A 20,481-nucleotide genomic window follows, 5' to 3' on the forward strand; every position below is an offset into this window, starting at 1 on the left:
TACAAACATGATGACGCGGCATAGTTGTTCTGCCGTCAACTAGTCCGGAAATCCATTTAAATGGCCTCCGTTTAATAATAATGTGGGCTTATGTGCGGCTTTAATTGAGTTCGTAATTATTTGGTCAGGAAATAAAATATTTAAGCAAAAATTTTACGTGCAAATTATAATCGGCGGCGCAGTGGGTGACACACGCGCGCCTCAAAGCAAGAAGCGGCTGGGTTGGAGTCTCGACTCGGGCTCCTTGTTGGATGTGGAGTTTATTCTGCATTTTCCTCCCTGGGTTCTGCAGTTCCCCCCCCCCCCCCAAAGCTTACAAAGAAAGGAACGCACAACGTAACTGGTATTGGCCAGAACATCCTAATGCCTAAAAAAAAACGCACCTTGTAAATTACTTATCACTTAATTATCGCCCACCTCGTCACCGTCTCCGTCGTCTCATTACCTCTCTCATCGATCGCCTTCCTCATCCCACATTTTTACTCGCCTGTATATCACATCCCTTGTAATCGCCCATGGGATCATCTTCATCCCCCTCCATCATCATCATCATCTTATCTCCCTCGCATTCACAATCATCATCATCATCACATCTCATCTCCCTCGTCACCCCATCTCCATCCCCCTTGTAATCATCTCCCTTCAAGTCCTCGCCTTCTCTCGCCCCATCCTCCCCTCCGCCGTACCGTCTCCCCTCTCTTACCCCTTCCCTCCCTCGCCTTGCTCCTCTCCTCCCACTCTCCCTCCCTCCTCTCCCCTCCTCCCTTCATGACGGAGGAGACAGACTCCGAGCTGAATTCTAATGCGGCGTGGGCGAGGCGCCGGCGTTGCTGCTGCTTGCTGTCGTGTGCGCGCGTGCTCGTGTGTGGAGCCGCGATGGGAGGATGGCGAGAGACACGTTTAACACGCGGAGCTGCTGCTGCTGCCGCTGCCGCATTGCCTTCACGATGAAGCCGAGTTCCTTCTGGCTCCACGGTGAGGACGCGAGAAAACTGGGGACGTTCCGCATCGAGGTGCCTGGCCGCTGATGATCTTGTCCCGTGTTCGGGAGGGGTTATCGCTGCTCTGGCCGCCGAGATCCCCTTGCAGGGAGAGGCGGTGCGGGAAACCCTCTGAGATCTGTGGAGCCGATGCGTGTAGGGGATCTGTGGCGGCAGCTAGGACATCTGTGGAAAACGAGCTTTGTAGCTCATCGGATTCCTCCAGTATAAATGCACATTCTGATCTGTGTGGGAAGCCCCAGGAGATCTGTGGAACGATCCGCGGAATTTCTGTGCGAGAGATTGAGGATATCTGCAGGAGAAATGTGGAGGTCCGTGTGGGAGATATATGCAGACGATCTCTGGGGATCTGTAGAGGCAGTGAACTTGCGTAGGGGAGCTCATTCCGGGAGACCTGTCTTGAGTTCTGGGGTGACCTGTGCAGAAGATATCTGTGCCGGCAGGGCATCTGTGGAGATGTGTAGGCAGGAGATCTGCGCTTGAGATTGTATGCAGAGAGGTCCGTGAATTGTCATCACCCTCCGTGCTGGGCAACCCATCTGCTGCATTTTGTGGACCGTGTGGTTGACTTGACGAGTGAACTTGTCTGCTGTGGAGGATCTTCTGTGGACGTTAAATTCTGTATAGAAGACACGTCCTGTCCAGGGGATGTTATGCAATGCGTGCTGGTGACCTGTCTCTTTCTGCCATAAAGACGAGAGCCATTCCCTGAAACGGCACCTTTCATAGTAGTTTTTATTTAGGGTAGTTATCGAGACGTCTGCCGCATGTCCACGCCTGTGCCGCCGTGCGGATATTTATTCCTCCGCTTGTTTACCTAGGAAAGCCTCACCGAGTCTCAAGACTCTTTTTCAGGAGGGTCATGTCAAGTTTTCGTCGTTGGGGCAATACTGCCATGTGTCGTCCCAATCGAGCATTTTGAAAGGTAATTTCTCAGCATTGGCATATTTGGACAATTATAGTTATATTGGATTTTTTATTGTTAAGCTATGGGAGGAACAGAGGCGGCTGAGCAGATAATCGAAACCCAGGATCTTGCTGTAAGGCAACGCCGTGTTTCTCTGTTTGCCAGAGTTCGATTCTAATATATGTATAGTGGGGATGGGATCAGAGTGGTTTAGTCCGTGTACACGCACACACCATGGTCAGTCCACTGCTGGATGTGGGGCTTCCGACGCCGGTGTATGTGTGTAGGGGATGTATTTACATTATTAGTAGAGTACAATATTAATTGACATTTGTAAGGCACATTTCATCCACACTGCCAACCACGTTGCGCTGCAAGTCCTATTAGCAACCTGTTAGTGAACGCTGTTCGCCGTTTTAATCAGAATCTTCGCGTCATTCAGGTGATTAAGACTGTCGCCTGACATTGATTTTGAAAATGCACTCTCCAGAATGTGGCCTTATCCTAAGCCCTAACACTGAACCCTAACACCAGCTCTTACCACTATCTCTCATGGTACCCTAAAGCAAGATCCGTCTCACTAACACCATCAATGAAACTCGTTGGCTCCATGATGCCAACACCCTATCCCTAATTCTAAACCTAACGCTAACCCCATGCTACCTCTAGCCCTAACACAATGAATCACATGCTGGTTTTTCAACCAGTCAGTCGTTTCATTCCATCTCTCTTGGCTAATTACCCTTGCCACTAATGAAATCATCCTGATATCTGCATAATTCATAAAGGGCCTCCTAGGGAGTGCCTACGTGGCACGGATGTTGTTGTTTGTCTGTTTTCATTGTCTTTCCCTGGCTTTGTTCACCACATGGTTGGCAGGGTAGCAAATCAAATAATCTGTTGTGCTGTAATTCTATGCTCCCACGTATATCCTCTCCGCATCCTCCAACCCACCGTGACCCGAACGACGTAGAAAATCCCTAATCCAGAAACATACAGTTAGCTTTAGGTTTAGGATGGGGGCTAGTGGTTTAGCATTAGGGTTCGTGGTTAGTGTTGGGGTAGGGTTAGAGCTAGTTAGTATTGGGGTAGCATTAGGGCTAGTGGTTAGTGCTGGAGTAGGGTTAGCGGTTAGTTTTGGGGTTAGTGCTTGGATGGGAAGAGACCAATAACACATTCTGCAAATACAGTGCAGCACTGTATTGTGTTCGAATTGAAAGCCGTCTCTCTGTGTCGCCGTCGAAGCGCACGCTGGCATTTTTTTTTGGACAGTCAGGGCTTTTGTTGCAGGGTCCAAATGCTGAACACATCGGCTGGAATCCAGCAGTGAATCGGACAAAGGATGCGTTTTCATTTCTTCCCGTAGCTCATGACTGAGCGGCCAGGCAGGCAGGCAGGCATGCACACAGGGACAGATGCAGATTAGGTGCCACTGTATAATTCAGTTCAAAGTCCTTCGTATAAATAGACATGGGTAAACTGCAATTGCGTAAGGCCCGTCTGTAATGTTGATTACAATTTATCTGCATGCACATTTTATGACTGCATGTCACGTGAACAGGGATTATGATGTAGGGACACTGTAGTGCCATTATTCTTGCACGGCGGCGTGGCTAATGAGTGTGCTGGCAGTGCAACCTGAGGATACCCACGGGCCGGAAGGGTCAAGGTGCTGGGCTGCAAAGAGGTAGGGAAATTGGGCAGAGGGCCCCCCCAGCCCACAGCCCCTCCTCCCTTTCAAGCCTTACACCAGGACCCATGCAAACCATGCTCCTACACCACTGGTCTAACACGTCACATCATCCCGAGAGAGGGGGGGGAGGCTGAAAAAAAATTAACCTTTTTGCCCAGTGGCTGGTGGATCCAAGGGAATAGGAGCGGCGTCACAATGTAGAACTTCTTTTGCACCGTACGTAGCCAATGGGGGAGATAGCCCCCACCCCTCCGCCCGCCCCCACTTGAAACTCCTAAAATTAGTAGATTCACCCAAAAATGTTTTATCTATGGCATACTTCAGATTATAATTGTTAATGTTGATGTAGGGTCCGATTGAAAACGCTTGACATGTCTTAACTGCCCTCCCACACCCCTTGAAGTTTCGAGGTCTGCCTCTGCTTTTGATGCCATGAAATCTGCCCCCGCACGGGAGTACTCTCAATAGCAATGCCCACCACTTCTCTGCTGTCCCGAAAGGGTTTTGAGATGCCATCGAACGTATGTGCTTGATACATTCAGGTTGTATTTGTACAGTACTGCCATTGCACTGGCTATGTGGAAAACACTCGGACTGTTGGGGCACAGAGCGACCCTGCACTCACTCACTGCTGTGCATACTGAAAAAGCAATCAATATATGAAGGGGTTTTGTGCCATTTGTGGGGTTTTCTTATACTGCACACTGTTAATCGCAGTGCAACACAATTAGGACTCATAAAGTACGTAGCGGAGGCTTTTCCTCGCCATCGCCGATTGAATGATATTCTGAACTATCACAATTCTCAAAAGCTGGAATTTGGCCAAATCAAGAGCTGAACTAAATTTAATAATTTAACACGTAGGCTTTCGCGACCAATGTTATTCATAATCAACGTTTTTGGGTTTAGATCGCGTTATTTATAAATGTGTCGTAACCCTCCACCCGACACGGCCAATCAGTGGGCTAAAGCAGTGAACTATTTGTCTTTGTCAACGTGACACATTTTTACTGATTGGCCGTTTCGGGTGGTGGAGGGTTACAACACATTTATAAATAACGCGATCTAAACCCAAAAACGTTGATTATGAATACATTTAATAATGTTTTTTTTTTGTGCAGTCGTTGGTCACCGGCCTGAGGCATCAACTCGCTACATTTTGAGAACCTGGAATTGGGTTAGAGGCTAGGGTTAGAGGTTTGTTAGGGTTAAATGTTTTGGGTTAGGGTTGTGTGTATTTAAAGTGGGGCTTTTAAGGGTTACCGTTAAGGGTGAGAGGATAGGGTTAGAGCTCATGGAAAGGTTATAGTTAGGGTTGTAGCTAGGGTTAGGATTGGTGTTATGTTTATGGTTAGCGTTGGTGTGAGGGTTATGGTTGGTTTTATAAGGGTTAGAGCTTAGGGTTGGGGTTATGAATTCGTGTTGGATATATTGTGAGGGTTACCTTAAGGATGGACTGGCCACATGACTCAAATGGTTAACAACACATCAGTCCTGAGCTGACACTGGTAAGATTCTGCGTTTGAATACAGACTGCTAACGATGATTAAAGTGGGGGTTCAAGCACAGTGAGTTAATCGTCTCAGCCCGAATGACTACACACTGTTTTTTTTCAATTCAACCTCATTCGCCTGAATCCAGAAAATAAATAATAGTGTTAGTTCAATGACATACTTGTGACAAACACATGTTGCACAGTGTAAAAATGTTCCCCTTGTGTGAGCAAAGAGGTCAATTTGAGGAAATTCATAATTATTTTTACACAATGAAAAAACAATCAGAAAGTGATCGTCTCAGTCGTGGGCACAGAATCACCCCAAATAAATTGATAATTCGTCAAGAATCCAATGCAAAAAGCAATCGCATTACATTCATTTTCAAACATCTTTGTTTGTGTCAATGTTTTGGGAACCAGGTCTGGCAAGGATTGGAGGGAATTTCACTTCTACGAGGACATTTAACCAGTGCTGGCACCCCGTGTGGATACCACAGCACTACTATCACACCAGGGCATGGCCACCTCAGCGTTGTTGCTCTGCTTGGTAAGGAGTCTCACCAGCTAAATGGGACCATTCGTGTAACGTATGTATGTTGAATTTCTTTCGCACCGTACGTAGCCTACCGTGCTAATCGGAGGTGCGGGGGAAGGACCGCGAACTCGACACAACAAGCTGTTTTGAAGGAATTAATTTTCGATCAATCTTTAACGGATCTAACAAACTCCCAGCTATCCTGTAAATAACTTTACATAGGTGTGGGAAGCCTTGCAAATTTTTACTCGCAGCAGAATGACTTCTGCAATGGAAAGTTCCTGCTGTGGAGGGTTATTATATGTTGCGGGCCTACTCACTCCACACTGGCCACAGTACGTCTTGACCAAGGTGGGAATACCTGCACTTTACCCCACCATGCACGACCTGCAGATGGACTGGTGGTGTTACTCCCACTCTGTACTGGTGGATGGAGATGGGTGGTTAGGGGGAAGAGATTGAATAAACTTGGCCCATTGTTTCAACCGTCGTGACGGAAAATATCAAAACGGCAACCATTTTGTAAATGCTGTGTTATCTATCACACCACGGCAGGGCACCCCCAACATTGCCGAACACTTCAGTAGCAATCTTTCAAATCTTTTTCACAACGACCTTGGCAAACAGAACTTTATATATTATTTGCCGAGTTGGGGGGTGGGGTATGGATTAACCCTCCCCCTCCCCAAATGCCACAGCAACTTTGCGACTAAACGTTTGAGGATTTATAGCCCCTTGGTGGAATTTCATTGACCATGTTGTGTGGCTCCAAAAAATCACACAGACTCTAGGTACAGTGCGGGACTCACAATGATCTACGCATCCTCTCCACTTTAGAATTCCTTTTTAGTCATCGTCTCCACCCCCCTATTTCAATGAATTTTGTGTAGGAATGTATGTTTATGCATGCCTTTCAACCCCTTATCAGTGCCTATTTTATTACAGACCTATTCAGACCGTATTGGGTCACCCCGTGCCCCTGAAATCTCAACGTTCATCCTACAAAGTCCATTCACAAGGGAGAAACACACAAACGAATAGACACTTTATTTGTAATTTTGCCCGTATTTAAAAACGGCTATACGGGGTAAAACCGTATGGGTTGATAGGTATGTGCGTTGAACTTCTTTGGCACCGTACGTAGGTAGGCAAATCGTGGGGCGGGGGGGGGTAGGTTTGCGAATGAATGGCGAACGCGAAATCGCAAGACGACGCACTGCAAACAACACGCAGCTTTGACAAGGCGCCTTGACGTTTGTCACCGCGCTCGGCCGAACCGTGATTAAACCTTTTTTTTTAGTATTTTTTTTTTAAACAAACAAAATATTGTAAAATAAGCGTAGGGACGGCGAGGAGGCGATTGTGCACGAAAGGCACGGATTGCAAAGCCGTTGCCTACAGCGCGGGGCTCTGACGACACTCGGCCAATGGCGTCGCCATGGTGACGCGGCCTACGCAGGGCTGAGCGCCTCAAGGAGGGGAGGGGGTATGGATGAGGGACTGGGTTGGTTGCTACGATACAAATGTTGTAAGATTGAGATACGAGGACCCGTTTGACGATAGGACAGTTCGCGCGATATCACTTTACCTCAGATTTGAAATTAAATAATGAAACGGTCGACATTTTTTTTTCAAACAACAAAAATCGGAATGCTTGTTTTTTTCAAATCGACAATCATTCCAAGCAGTACAATCAACCCCTTCCCCCCCTACCACCCCCTTTAAACACACCCCAAGGTTAGGACGTGTACGAGTTGGTTGAAGGCGCAGCCCCGCAACGTCTCGCTCACGCCACCGTAACCTGTCGAACCATACCATAGAACCCCGTATTCTTGTATAGGGAAATTGAGTTTTCAGGCCCAAAACGGTGTACAACAGTTTCAATACGGGCACATTTTTGTTGTCTATTTGTTTGTGTTTCTCTCTTTGTGAGTGTTTCTCTCTTGTGATGGGACTTTGTAGGATGAACGTTGAGGTTTAAAAGGGCACGGGGTGATCAATAAGGTCTGAATTGGCCTGTAAAAAGGTAGGGCACTGATAAGGGGTTTACAGGAATGGTGTCACTGTGTGTCGGTATGTGTCACTGTGTCACAGTTTGTCGGTGTGTATGTTGTGTGTCGCATATCTGTCAACCCATTCGGTATAACCCCGTATTCTTGTACAGAGAATTTGAGTTTTCAGGTCCATATGCCATACGGCCGTTTAAATATGGGCAAATTTTCGTTTTGGTCAATTTGTTTGTGATTCTCCCTTTGTGATGGGACTTTGTAGGATGAACGTGGGACTTTGTAGGATGAACGTTGATATTTATAAGGGTCACAGGATGACCAATAAGGTCTAAATTGGTCCGTAATAAGGTAGGGCACTGATAATGGGTTGACAGGTATGCGCCTCTGCTGACGGAAAGGCCCTCTTGCGCTAAGAGGGCACGATAGAGCGCCGCGTGATGCACGTCAAATTTCCGAGAAAGTGTATTATTCAACTGTGATAAATAAGCCCTGTCGAGAATTATACATTTACCATCCACAACGCCTGCCACGTTACAGCTGTAAAATCACGATTGCGTCATATCACCGCAGCGCCAACCCACATCTGGTCCTCGGGAGAAAGTATCAAAATTTATTTTTATATTTTTAAATAAATCACGCATTTAGTGGCTGACGGCAGTTTAGTTTGAACTATATTTTAGTAAACTTAAATTATCGCCATTTTATCGGGTACATCTGCCTACATACTTTTGCTGTGAGCAAGGGTAATTGCCTGAAACGTTGCCTCGTATGTCCATCTGCAGGGCCACAGTTTTGTTGAGGAATGCGTTGATATTTTTGTTGTCGTTATTACTTTGAAAAATAAGTGAAATAGCTCAAGTGAGCTTTGCCTGGTAGGATGGGGATGGTTTAGTGTGGTATTTGTATGTGTTTGGGGTGATTTTGTTGACCATACTTGTACTTTGCACTACTGTCCTGTTTTTTTGTACTCTTTGTCGTAACGTTCTTACCCTGTGCCCCTACTAGACATCTGATTCCTCCTGCAGTGTAAATAAATATTCTGATTTTGCTTGTGCAACCGGTTGGTTGCCAACACAGCAGCACCGCATCGCATTTATTAAAACGAAATCCTAAAGTGGTGGGTACTATCACCTCCACCAATGTATCTGGCCAGCGTGGAAGAGTAGGCAAAGTACGTGCTCTTAACGGGGCTCTCTAGAGCTCCCTCTAGTGGAGTCCTTTGCAGAGGCAGAGCTTGGGGGACTGCAGTGTATGGTGTTGTAGCTTGCTTTTATTTATTTTAAAAGTGTTCAGTAATTATGTTTGTGTTTTAATGATGTGGTGATGTCGGTAGTGTAGTGGTTAGCGCGCTGCGCAAATAACCCGGTGACTCGAGTTCGATTCTTGCTCACTGTCAACATCGGTGATGATTATCTGGAACTGGTCCTGGGCCTCCCCTAGGTCGACTCAGCCTCAAATGAGTACCTGGTGCAGTGTGTAAACATCGCTAACGGGGAGGCAAAGGCGGCCGGGCGTGGTTGCTGGCCACCCACCCCAATGTGTGCCGTGCCGGCCTTTATAGGTGCTCGCTAACAGCACTTTCCCCAACCGTCTGTGAAGGCTATACGAGGGGATCGTTGTCTTTGTTTGGTGATGGCGCTTTGAAAGGCACGTGTTAACCAAAAATAAATTGACTTGATTTTAATTCGCATTTTATCTTCCTCTGACCATATTCTAACCCTAGTTATCGTGTTTTGGGGCCTTGGAGTGAAATTGTGGTTGACTAATTATGTGTAACGACCACAATAACTCTGAAGATGAGTTCTCATGGATATTTTTATATAACCATTCATAAAAGCAGTGTTTTTTTTTGTTATTATTGAAATACAATTATTAGAGATATTATTTAATTGGAATGGGCCAGATGCGTCACTTGTAGACAAAAGGATGATGGCCGATGGTCGAGTATCATATCAGAGAGGCAGTCTAAGTGACTAGAACGCGTCGGAGAGGCTGCTGTCCCACAGTGGAGATGGAGCAATGAAATTAGTCCGTGTGCAGGCGCTGGATGGATCGTTGCATTTGCAGCTTTGGTGGAGGCCTTCATCCAACCATGGCGGATGATAATAACAATGAAGACGGATTGTCTCGTGTGCACGGCTGCGGCCAATAGAGCCCCCGTTGCCCATTCCCTTCTGGATCCGCCACTTAACAGGAGTGGTAAGACAATTGCAGAATGTTGATGCACAAGCCGAGAAGCAATGCTTGGCTTAATGAGTCGCACAGTGATGGGCTCTGCATGCTCGCTAACAGCACTTGCCCCAACAGTCTGTGAAGGCTATACGGGGGATCTTTGTCTTTATTTTGTGTGTCTGTGTGTGTGCCAACACAAGTGACGGTCATCTGAACCGCTCCCTGGGCCTTCCCTAGGTTGGCTCAGCCTCAAATGAGTGCCTGGTGCAGTGTAAATATTTCCACTCGGGAGACAAAGGCGGGCAGGCGTGATGCTGTGCTGGCCTTCCCAGGCTGGCACGGCACAGCAGTCTGTTAAGGTTATATTCCGTACCTTCGATTAGCACGGTTGGTTACGTACGGTGCGAAAGAAGTTCAACATACATCTCTGTGACCTCCCCCTCCCACACACTCGGCTTTTACGCTGGCAATTACACAAAGTGCTGCTGCTGCTGCTCCCACCCAAGCCTCTCCAGGAAAGGAGCAACATCAATGACCGCATGGCTGTCTGCTATTCCAGTGTCCGTGATGCATCTCCATTAACCGAGTCATTCTGTCAAAAAAACAATAAACCCATAAATGGAGATGATGCCGTGGTGTCATGGTGAGCACACTGTAACAAAACAAAAACGGTTTGGCGCAACTTGAATTGTGTCCCGGTTCCAAGTCGTCAAATCCACAGCCCCTGTCCGACCACGCCTCTGTCCACCCAACAGCAATGATGTGGTCGATCGGCAGATTGCAACTGCAGCATCTTGCGATTACCACTTATCATTACCACTGCCAATTTAGGGTTTTATGGATGAACAGGGCCCAATGTAGATTTCTCCTTGTGTCAAGCGGTGATTGGATTGGAATTTAAGGACAGAATAATCCAGCGGGTGTCTGTCGGAGGGACGAAGCTGCAAACTACATCAGAAAGTGTGATTCTAGGTCAGCCGTTCACAACATACCATCATCTTAAACGATGAGTAGGGTGGAGTGGTTTTCTGAACGCTGACCTTAACGAAAGTAAAGGAGCATCGTGCTTAGAGAAGGACATTTGTAATCAGTGCGACGACCAACGGTTCAATCTGTCATCATTTCCAATGGAGGGCTGAGACATTGTATTTGAATTCCTGGCATTATAGGGAGGCGGTTACAGTGGTAATTTTCAAATACCGCATGGGATTTGCTTCATGGCTGCATAATGCCTTTCAGACTGAAGTCACGGGGTGTTCAGTAAGGGGATTGATTAACAGTGAGAGTTTGTGTGTAATTCCAACAACTTCAACTCTGACTTAACTGTCCTGCGTGTGTATTTGTTTTGTCCATCGTCATTGTCAGCCACAGCCCCCATACCCTGCTGTATGAAGGCCTCCCCCATCGCTGCCTCCATCTCTCCTCTTGTGATCTTGCTATTTGTCGTAATCTAACTGCCCGATTTGATCGCTCCATCTCCACGGGGGACATCCTCCATTTCACTTCATCATTAATCTTGACCAATGGCCGCCATTCCTTCGAATAATGTGCCCTGCTCAATCCCACTTGCTCTTTCTTTATAGTTTGAATTACGCCCTTGATCCTATTATTGCTCATTCCATCTCTCGGTGTAACTGCAGGCATGCATCTCTTCACGATGCTTCGCGTGCTTTTCCATTTTTGTACCATTTTTTTTTGCTTTGTTTAAGACTACGTTTCTGAACCGTGACTCAGAGCAGGCAGTGCTCACTGATTAGACACTTTACACGTGACATAAGCACCATTTTAAAAGCGAGACCCTACCCAACGCAGCTATAATTTTGTCGGTACACCCCTGGGCTGTGATATGCCAATATCAGTAAGAAATTCAGAATGCATGACTGTGGGGGGAAAAAAAAATCGGATTTGTCAACATCTATAAACAATGACAGTTACGCTACGTGCACAGTCTGCACTGGGTTGATTGGTCAGGGCGGATATGTCACGGTCAGTTACGAGATGCAGTCCTGTGCGTATGAAGATAGTGATGTCTGAATGCAAAACCATAACGCAGTGTAACGTTTACAGTTTTACTCTTTTGAAGTTAAATCTGAATTTCAGCCATTTCAAATAACATAAAAAAGTTCCGTTATTATTAATAATGGTTTTTTTATGCATAGTGCCATTCGTGCAAAATGCATCTTAAAACGCTGTAGAATATGTAACACGTCGGAAGGGGAGCCGGATTCGATGCCAATAAATTCTCAAGCTCTGAGGCCCTATATTGGGATGTGGTTTTTTTTCCTTCACGAGAGGGTATTGGTTATATATTTGTAGGGCCTATGCGAGCTACAGTGAACCGCACTCACCGACACGATGACAACAAAGCAGCGCTACGTGAGCAATTACGCAGGCCAGGGTAAGTAACGATGTCTCGTCGGCCTCTCCGTTCGCTGCCGGATTTCACATTTGCATGACGGCACAGCACAGGGCTTCATGCTGGGAACAGCTGTGAGGTGTGTGTGTGTAGGGGTTTTGACCGTACGATGGAAACATGGGACCCCTTCTATTTGTGCACATCAAGAGATGCCTGCTAATTATAGATTTTTTTTTGTCTGGTGGAAAAGATAACGTTGTTGTGGAAAATATACGGGTGCAGCCCTGTAAAAGATTGCACATGTATGTTGAATTTCTTTCGCACTGTACGTAGCCGACCGTGCTAATCGGAATGGGGGGGGGGGGAAGACATAAAAACTAAACACAAGAAGCGGTTCGAAAGAAGTGAGTTTTCAACTTAGATTTAAAAGTTCATAGCTCCAGTGGCTTCCTCAAATCGGAAGAGCGTTCCAGACGGACGCGTATACCACGGTCCACAATAACACTGCAGAAGTGTCGTTGATGTCCTCTGGTCTAACACTGTGTGAGACGAGGCTCTAAAGAAAGCTGTCTCTGGTGTGGACCAATCGGTTTCAAAGACAACGCATCATCATATACTGTCAGAGCATGTTTTTTTTTTGCATGTTCACCAGAAGTATATGTGGTTAATGTAGACATGGTTCCTTGCAAAATGTTTCCGTTTGGTGTTTTAACATCTCAACACAACTGTTTTATTGCCAGAAAAGGATAAAACCTATTCTCATATTTCAAATAATAATATTGCTCGCGAAAGCCTACATGCTGAATCCGATAACCCCACGGGGTTGTCCGTGTATATATTTGTTTCTCTCTCTCTTTCTGGCCCTCCTGAAGAAGAGTTCCTCTCTCTTGTCGTGGGCACGTGTGCTCCGAGCCACCGCCGGCCACGTCCGTCAAGCTCCACGAGCTTGAGCAGCAGCAGCATCATCATCATCAGCAGCAACCACCAGCTAGGGCGTGCTGCCCCAGCGGGTGGTTGCCTGCACGGGTGCCATGGAGACAGCTCGCCACGTCTAGCGTGACCTTAGGCGGCTGAGCCAGGCTAAGGGAGGTGTGTGGCTGAGCTAGGCTAGGGAGGGTTTGTGGCTGAGCTAGGCTAAGGGAGGGTTTGCTGCTGAGCCAGGCTAAGGGAGGGTTTGTGGCTGAGGCAGGCTAAGGGAGGGTTGCGGCTCAGCCAGGCTAAGGGAGGGTTTGCTGCTGAGCCAGGCTAAGGGAGGATTTGTGGCTGAGCCAGGCTAAGGGAGGATTTGTGGCTGAGCCAGTCTAGGGAGGGTTTGTGGCTGAGCCAGGCTAAGGGAGGAGGGTTTGCGGCTGAGTCAGGCTAAGGAAGGGTTTGCTGCTGAGCCAGGCTAAGGGAGGGTTTGTGGCTGAGCCAGGCTAAGGGAGGGTTTGTGGCTGAGCCAGGCTAAGGGAGGGTTTGCGGCTGAGCCAGGCTAAGGGAGGGTTTGCTGCTAAGCCAGGCTAAGGGAGGGTTGCTGCTGAGCCAGGCTAAGGGAGGGTTTGCAGCTGAGCCAGGCTAAGGGAGGGTTGCAGCTGAGCCAGGCTAAGGGAGGGTTTGCGGCTGAGCCAGGCTAAGGGAGGGTAGCGGCTAAGCCAGGCTAAGGGAGGGTTTGTGGCTGAGCTAGGCTAGGGAGGGTTTGCGCCTGAGCCAGGCTAAGGGAGGGTTTGCGCCTGAGCCAGGCTAAGCGAGGAGGGTTTGTGGCTGAGCCAGGCTAAGGGAGGGTAGCGGCTGAGCCAGGCTTAGGGAGGGTTTGCGGCTGAGCGAGGCTAAGGGAGGATTGTGGCTGAGCCAGGCTAAGGGAGGGTTTGTGGCTGAGCCAGGCTAAGTGAGGGTTTGCGGCTGAGCCAGGCTCAGGGAGGGTTGCGGCTGAGCCAGGCTAAGGGAGGGTTTGCGGCTGAGCCAGGCTAAGGGAGGGTTTGTGGCTGAGCCAGGCTAAGGGAGGGTTCGCTGCTGAGCCAGGCTAAGGGAGGGTTTGTGGCTGAGCCAGGCTTAGGGAGGGTTTACTACTGAGCCAGGCTCAGGGAGGGTTGCGGCTGAGCCAGGCTAAGGGAGGGTTTGCGGCTGAGCCAGGCTAAGGGAGGGTTTGCGGCTGAGCCAGGCTAAGGGAGGGTTTGCGGCTGAGCCAGGCTAAGGGAGGGTAGCGGCTGAGCCAGGCTTAGGGAGGGTTTTCTGCTGAGCCAGGCTAAGGGAGGGTTTGCGGCTGAGCCAGGCTAAGGGAGGGTAGCGGCTGAGCCAGGCTTAGGGAGGGTTTTCTGCTGAGCCAGGCTAAGGGAGGGTTTGCAGCTGAGCCAGGTTAAGGGAGGGTTTGGTGTTGAGCCAGGCTAAGGGAGGGTTTGCGGCTGAGCCAGGCTAAGGGAGGATAGCGGCTGAGCCAGGCTTAGGGAGGGTTTGCTGCTGAGCCAGGCTAAGGGAGGGTTTGCGGCTGAGCCAGGCTAATGGAGGGTTTGCTGCTGAGCCAGGCTAAGGGAGGGTTTGCTGCTGAGCCAGGCTAAGGGAGGGTTTGCGGCTGAGTCAGGCTAAGGGAGGGTTTGTGGCTGAGCCAAGCTTAGGGAGGGTTTGCTGCTAAGCCAGGCTAAGGGATAGTTTGTGGCTGAGCCAGTCTAGGGAGGGTTGCGGCTGTAACTGAGCGGGTACAATCATACACCCGACAATAAAATCACCGATCAGAGATTTGCCCACCCCTCATATATGGAAGACCTAACCCCCTATTTATATATACACAGGGAGCTTAAAAAAAGTTCACACTTCTAAGAATTCTCTACAATACCACAAGAAATGTGCCTACGGGCTCTGGAGACCACCTCGAGAAGATTCCAGGCATGTGTTGACAATGATGGCGAACAAGTGGAGACTCTTTGACCTTTTTGAAGCTATTAACGTTACATTTGTTCATCATGTTACAGTTAGTATCCGTTTTCCATTAAAAACGATAGTTCCATATAAGTGTTAACATTTTTTCTGAAGCATCCTATATCTGGATCCCCCGCCCATATATGGAATAAAATGGGCGTGGCTTTTGTCGAAGGGCGGGGGGGGGCGTGGCTTTGACCATATATGGGTATCGTGAATCTAGATTAATTATGGTCGATTCCGCTCAGCCGATCCGTAATAAACATCAAAACACCGGGTTAATTGGAATTCACGCGTTAATCGCTGTGTCGATTAATTGATAATCGATCCACGGATTGAGTTATGATGTGGTGGTGGAAGTGGCTGCTCGCGGAAGTTCGTTCATGTTCCCGGGAAGAAGACTCGCAGATCCACGTACCGGTCAACCCCTTATCAGTGCAACTACCTTGTTAAAGACCAATTCACACCGTATTGGTCACCCCGTGCCCCTTATACATCTCGACGTTCATCGACAAAGTCCCATCGCAAGGGAGAAACGCAAACAAATATACCAAAACAAACATTTGCCCGCATTGAAACGGCTGTCCTCCATGCAGACCTGCAAACTCAGTTTCCCTGTACAATAATACGGGGTAAACCGTATGGGTTGACAGGTATGGATTTATTCTTTGGTTCTTTCGGTAAAGTCACGTAGAAAGAAAAATAATTAAGTAATAGAGTACGACGTTTCGATTGCAACACAAGCAACCGTCATCAGCTATAACTACATTTGAGAGAGAGACAAAACACAGCCACGGAGACACAGACAGAGACACAAGCAGAGAGAGACAACACAGAGACACAGAGAGACACACAACATAGACACACAGAGACCCAATGCCTCTGTGTCGAGGCCTTCAATAGAGAGAGGTGGGGGTTGGGCAGATAGAGGTGGGTCTGCTAGGGCTGCTGCTGGAGCAGAGAAATTAGCATGTACGGATTTACCAGGACGGTTAACTTGAACAAGTGGATGGCCATCATTAGACCTCCTTTTCCAGTACCAAAATATAATAATAGGGTTTTCCCCCTTTTATCTGGCAACAAAACTGAAACTTTTTTTACGAGGATTCATGTCTGCATTAACCACAATACTTGCAGTCAAAATGCAAAGAAAAAACAATCAGTTTCAAGGACAATGCATATTTTATCATAGTGTGTTTTTTGTTTGCATTTTGGCTGCAAGTATTGTGGTTAATGCAGACATGAATCTTTGTAAAAAGGTTTCAGTTTTGTTGCCAGAAAAAAGGGGGAAAAGCCTATTATTATAAGTGGATGGCCATTACGTCACGTCACAGACTAGACATGCATTTAAAATAGGAGCCCCCCCCCCCCCCCCCGAACTGCAGTTATGTGTTTCTCACTGCCAAGGGATGGCACGGATGTCAACTGGATCTTGCCTTCTCTTCACTGCGAAGCGTAGCACGATAGAGCAGCATCAACAACAACAACAACTCGTCAATCACACTGCGTAGCCTGAAAATGAAGAGTGTATTTTATAGGCGACGTTTCAGGCAATGGCCCGTCTTCACAGGACATAGCGAGGCCGGATATGTGAATAGGCTGACGCGGTACGAAATCAATGCCATTGTGGCTCCGAGTATAACCATCTGGAGATGATTGGCACAAAGGGCAGTTGTGTAATATTGCAGCATTTGATGTTGTTGTAATTGAGCGTTTGGCACAGGAATGCAAAACTCGTGGGCGCAATGTGAGACGAGGGCTGCGTTGGGTAATGGGATTATGACACGAACCGCAGAGGGGAATGTAGCCCGCGGCCAGGACTCGCTGTTCCGCTCAGACGAGGATGAATCTCATTCACGCAGGCAGCGTGCAGGGACTAGGGTGCAATTACAGCAACCACCTCACCTCCCCATCTCTCTGCCCCTGCCTCCTACGGCAGAAAACGATGCACACGGAGGCATCGAATAAAATCCGAACGCGAGCCGACGCGTCTGCAACCGTTCCCTCCGCCGAGTCCGAACCCGGCAGCGATTCCCTGTCGCCCATCATCGTGACATCGTCTTCGACAGCCGTGGTCAATCCGCCGCCGCCGGATGAAGGCCTTCCCGAAGCCACCGCCTCCAATTATCGCCACCAAGAAATATGATTGATCAACCCAGATAAACGCAGCGAGCGCAAAACAAAACGTATAGCGTAACTGACTGGTATTGGTCTAAACATCCCAATGCTGAAACAGCTTACCTGAAAATTATGCAGCGCCGCTATTCACTGCGCCACTGCCCCACCCTTGCATTGTATATATGGCGGGCGAACGCGTTACAAGATTGAATTAACAGAGCCTCTCAATGCGGTGAATGCAGCCCAGCGGCAGGGTGTTCGCTTCTTGTTGCAAGAGGGTTCACGGTTAGAATCCAGCGGCCTCCCGGATGTAATACTGCGGGTGTGGCATTAAATCTGATTTACATTTGTAAGAGCGCCTTCACTCAAGGCGCCTGACGTGCCACTTGCCGTCCCACTTCACGGTGGTCGCCGAAGATGCCGTGACTCAATTCGCATCGTCGTGTGTTGGTGTCGTGGTCAGAACAAAGAATGCACCGCACATATCTACACCGCGGCGATCGTCACTCACAGGACCCTGCTGAAAAAATTAGTCACGAGACTCGGTGAGGCTGTCCTGGATAAAACACATTCCTGCGGAGGGAGCTGGTAGGAACGTTGGGTTGCTCGGTCAATGGCCAGGGTCAACGGCGGCGTGGTGTATTCCGCAAATATGCCCGACTGTGAGGGCGGGCACAAGCCGGCGTGAGTAGGTTAAACGTTGAGTTTTATAAGGGCACCACGAGGTGACCAGCTCCTCCCCACCCAGCCACACCCCTCCCACCCCCCACCCAGCCCCACCCTCCCCACCCAACCCCTCCCCTCCCCACCCAGCCCCACCCTCCCCACCCAGCCCCTCCCTGCACGACGGACGGACGGACACAATGATCCCCTGTGGGCTGGTGTAACCAGGAGGTTCCTACCAGTACAAGCGGACATAATAAAGGCCAGCGTGGGGTACGAGGGTGTGTGTGATCCACTAACCCTGACTGCCTCGAAAGCTCTGGACTACAGGCCACGTGCACAGCCACGCCTCCACCCATACCAAAAATAAGATCCCCCGCTTTGTCGCCTTTAACAGGCTGTTGAGGCAAGCAAGACGTGTCTCACCAAATCTTGCTTCTCTCATATCTCACTCTGTCCCATTCTGGCCTCGATACTCCCAGGCTCACACTGCCCCCCGCCCCGCTGCGTTCAGTCTCGCTCCCATTCACTGGAACCAACACCCCCTGCAGCACTCTGAGCTATCATCTCCACAATAACCGGCTTCCGTTCCTCCCTTAAAATAACCCCCATCGCTTCTCCCCGAGCCCAGCATCATCGTCCTGCTACTGCTGCTACTCCCTGCGCCCACCCGTAGCTACGACCAGCCCTACTTACTACCCCAACCCCTATCACTACCCCCTAACCCTATCACTACCCTAACGCCTATCACTACCCTAACCCCTATCACTACCCCCTATCACTACCCCACTATCACTACTTCCTATCAGTACCCCCGATCACTACCCCAACACCTATCACTACCCCCTATCACTACCCCAACACCTATCACTCCCCCTATCACTACCCCCTATCACTACCCCAACACCTATGACTACCCCATATCACTACCTCAACACCTATCATTACCCTTTATCACTACCCCAACACCTATCACAACCCACTATCACTACCCCCTATCACTACCCCAACCCCTTTCACTACCCTAACACCTATTACTACCCAACCCCTATCACTACCCCAACCCCTATTACTACCTCAACCCCTATCACTACCTCAACCCCTATCACTACCCCAACACCTATCATTACCCCTATCACTTACCCTATCCATCTTTAACCACAACCACCTGTTCTCCTGCCACCATGGCTAAACAACCACTTATAATAACCCCGTCCGATATTAGCGAGGTTGGCTACGTATGGTGCAAAAGTAGTTAAAATACATACACTCTTTATTCTAACCACCGTCATATAATGTACACCTTTCTAATTATTGCAAAGCGTTTTGGACACTGGCGCGAAAGAAAGCTACGTAAGATAAGGGCAAAAATGTCGTAGGACCCTTCTGAAAAAAGTCTAGATGCTCGGCGAAGCTTTCCTGTGTGTAAACGAGTGGAACAATATGAATAAAGATTTCAATGCCGCACTGTAGCGCTCCCCGTGTCCCGAGACACCATGCAGGCTGGACGTTGACTTCCACATGCTGACAGCGACTGTGGCCACAGGGAATGGTCACAGAGGAGAGAGAGAGAGACGGGGAAGGGGGGGGCACGGTACAGTGGCGTGGCCGATAAGAGCACAAGCGACTGCTAGGGTCGTTCAGTTTGGACGTTTTGGCCTTGCCAGCGATTGCACCAAAATAGAACGCGGTGAACGTTCTCACCACGAGAAACAAAGGGTGATGCGGTGATGTATCGTGGTGAGCGTGTGGGCGAGTATTCATATCGCACCTAAGACCGGCACGGTTGCCTTCGTACGGTGCGAAAAAGAACTCCAACGTACATAATCGCACGCTTCAATTGCGATCCAGGAGTCGGCAAGTTCAGCTCCCTTTGTCTCGACTGCCGCGTCCGGAGATTGAACCGTCGACCTCCGATTTGCAGCGAGCCCCAGTGTGAGAACTCGTTTCTCCGCGGCGCCGTCCCGGCACGGACTTTTTAAAACGCCCTCCGCCACATCTCATCAAATGGCCTCATCTCGACGGGTGCGCCGAACTTCCTGGGGCGAGAATTTCAAAAGCTGCGGGGCAAAGTGAGAGGTGTGACCCTCACGGTGCCGATTTGACCATTTTTGTTTGGATTTCCGTCAACCCGTAATTACGCTGCCCATCGTGCGCGTGATACCAGCGCAGCGGTTGATCTCGCGGACGGGCGGGGGGGGGTAGGATCGCCCTCATTGCCGCCAGCCATCCACTCCTCCCCTTGGATCCGCCACTCGACGAAAGGTTCAATTTTATCTTTTTGGTTATTTCGGTAAAGTCACGTAGAATGGAAATAATAAAATAATAAAAATAAAATATAATAAAATAATTATTATTTTAATATTTCCATTCTACGTGACTTTACCGAAAGAACCAAGAAGATGAATCCCTGCAGTCACGAAAGCTTTAAATCGAAAGGTTTAATTTTAGTTTCAGCTGCTGTGGTGTCAACACGGCACATCCGTCTCGGGACGGTGCGTGTATGTGCGTTGAACTTCTATCGCACCACCGTACGTAGCCAACCGTGGTAATCGGTGGTGGGAGGGAAAGACAACAAACTAAGCACAAAGAGCAGTCCTAAATAAATTTGTTTGTCAAGCTAGATGACTTAAACGTGCAACA

At 48.7% G+C, this 20,481-nt stretch overlaps 1 protein-coding gene across 2 annotated transcripts in view; it reads left to right on the plus strand.

The window, feature by feature from the left end:
- The first annotated feature begins 787 nt into the window (after positions 1-787).
- The window catches only part of LOC133357895 (SNF-related serine/threonine-protein kinase-like), a 54,644-nt gene continuing 34,950 nt past the window's right edge, over positions 788-20,481 (plus strand). Inside the window, exons 1-2 of one of the 2 annotated variants that reach the window (XM_061576061.1) lie at positions 788-975; positions 5,517-5,643. The gene's annotated coding sequence lies outside the window, so the exon portion shown is untranslated. The remainder of the gene's footprint in view (positions 976-5,516; positions 5,644-20,481) is intronic. The other variant, XM_061576060.1, reaches the window with a different exon arrangement.

Source organism: Lethenteron reissneri, chromosome 60, assembly GCF_015708825.2.
Source record: "Lethenteron reissneri isolate LAM-NWPU_2019-01 chromosome 60, ASM1570882v1, whole genome shotgun sequence".
Lineage (NCBI taxonomy): Eukaryota > Metazoa > Chordata > Hyperoartia > Petromyzontiformes > Petromyzontidae > Lethenteron > Lethenteron reissneri.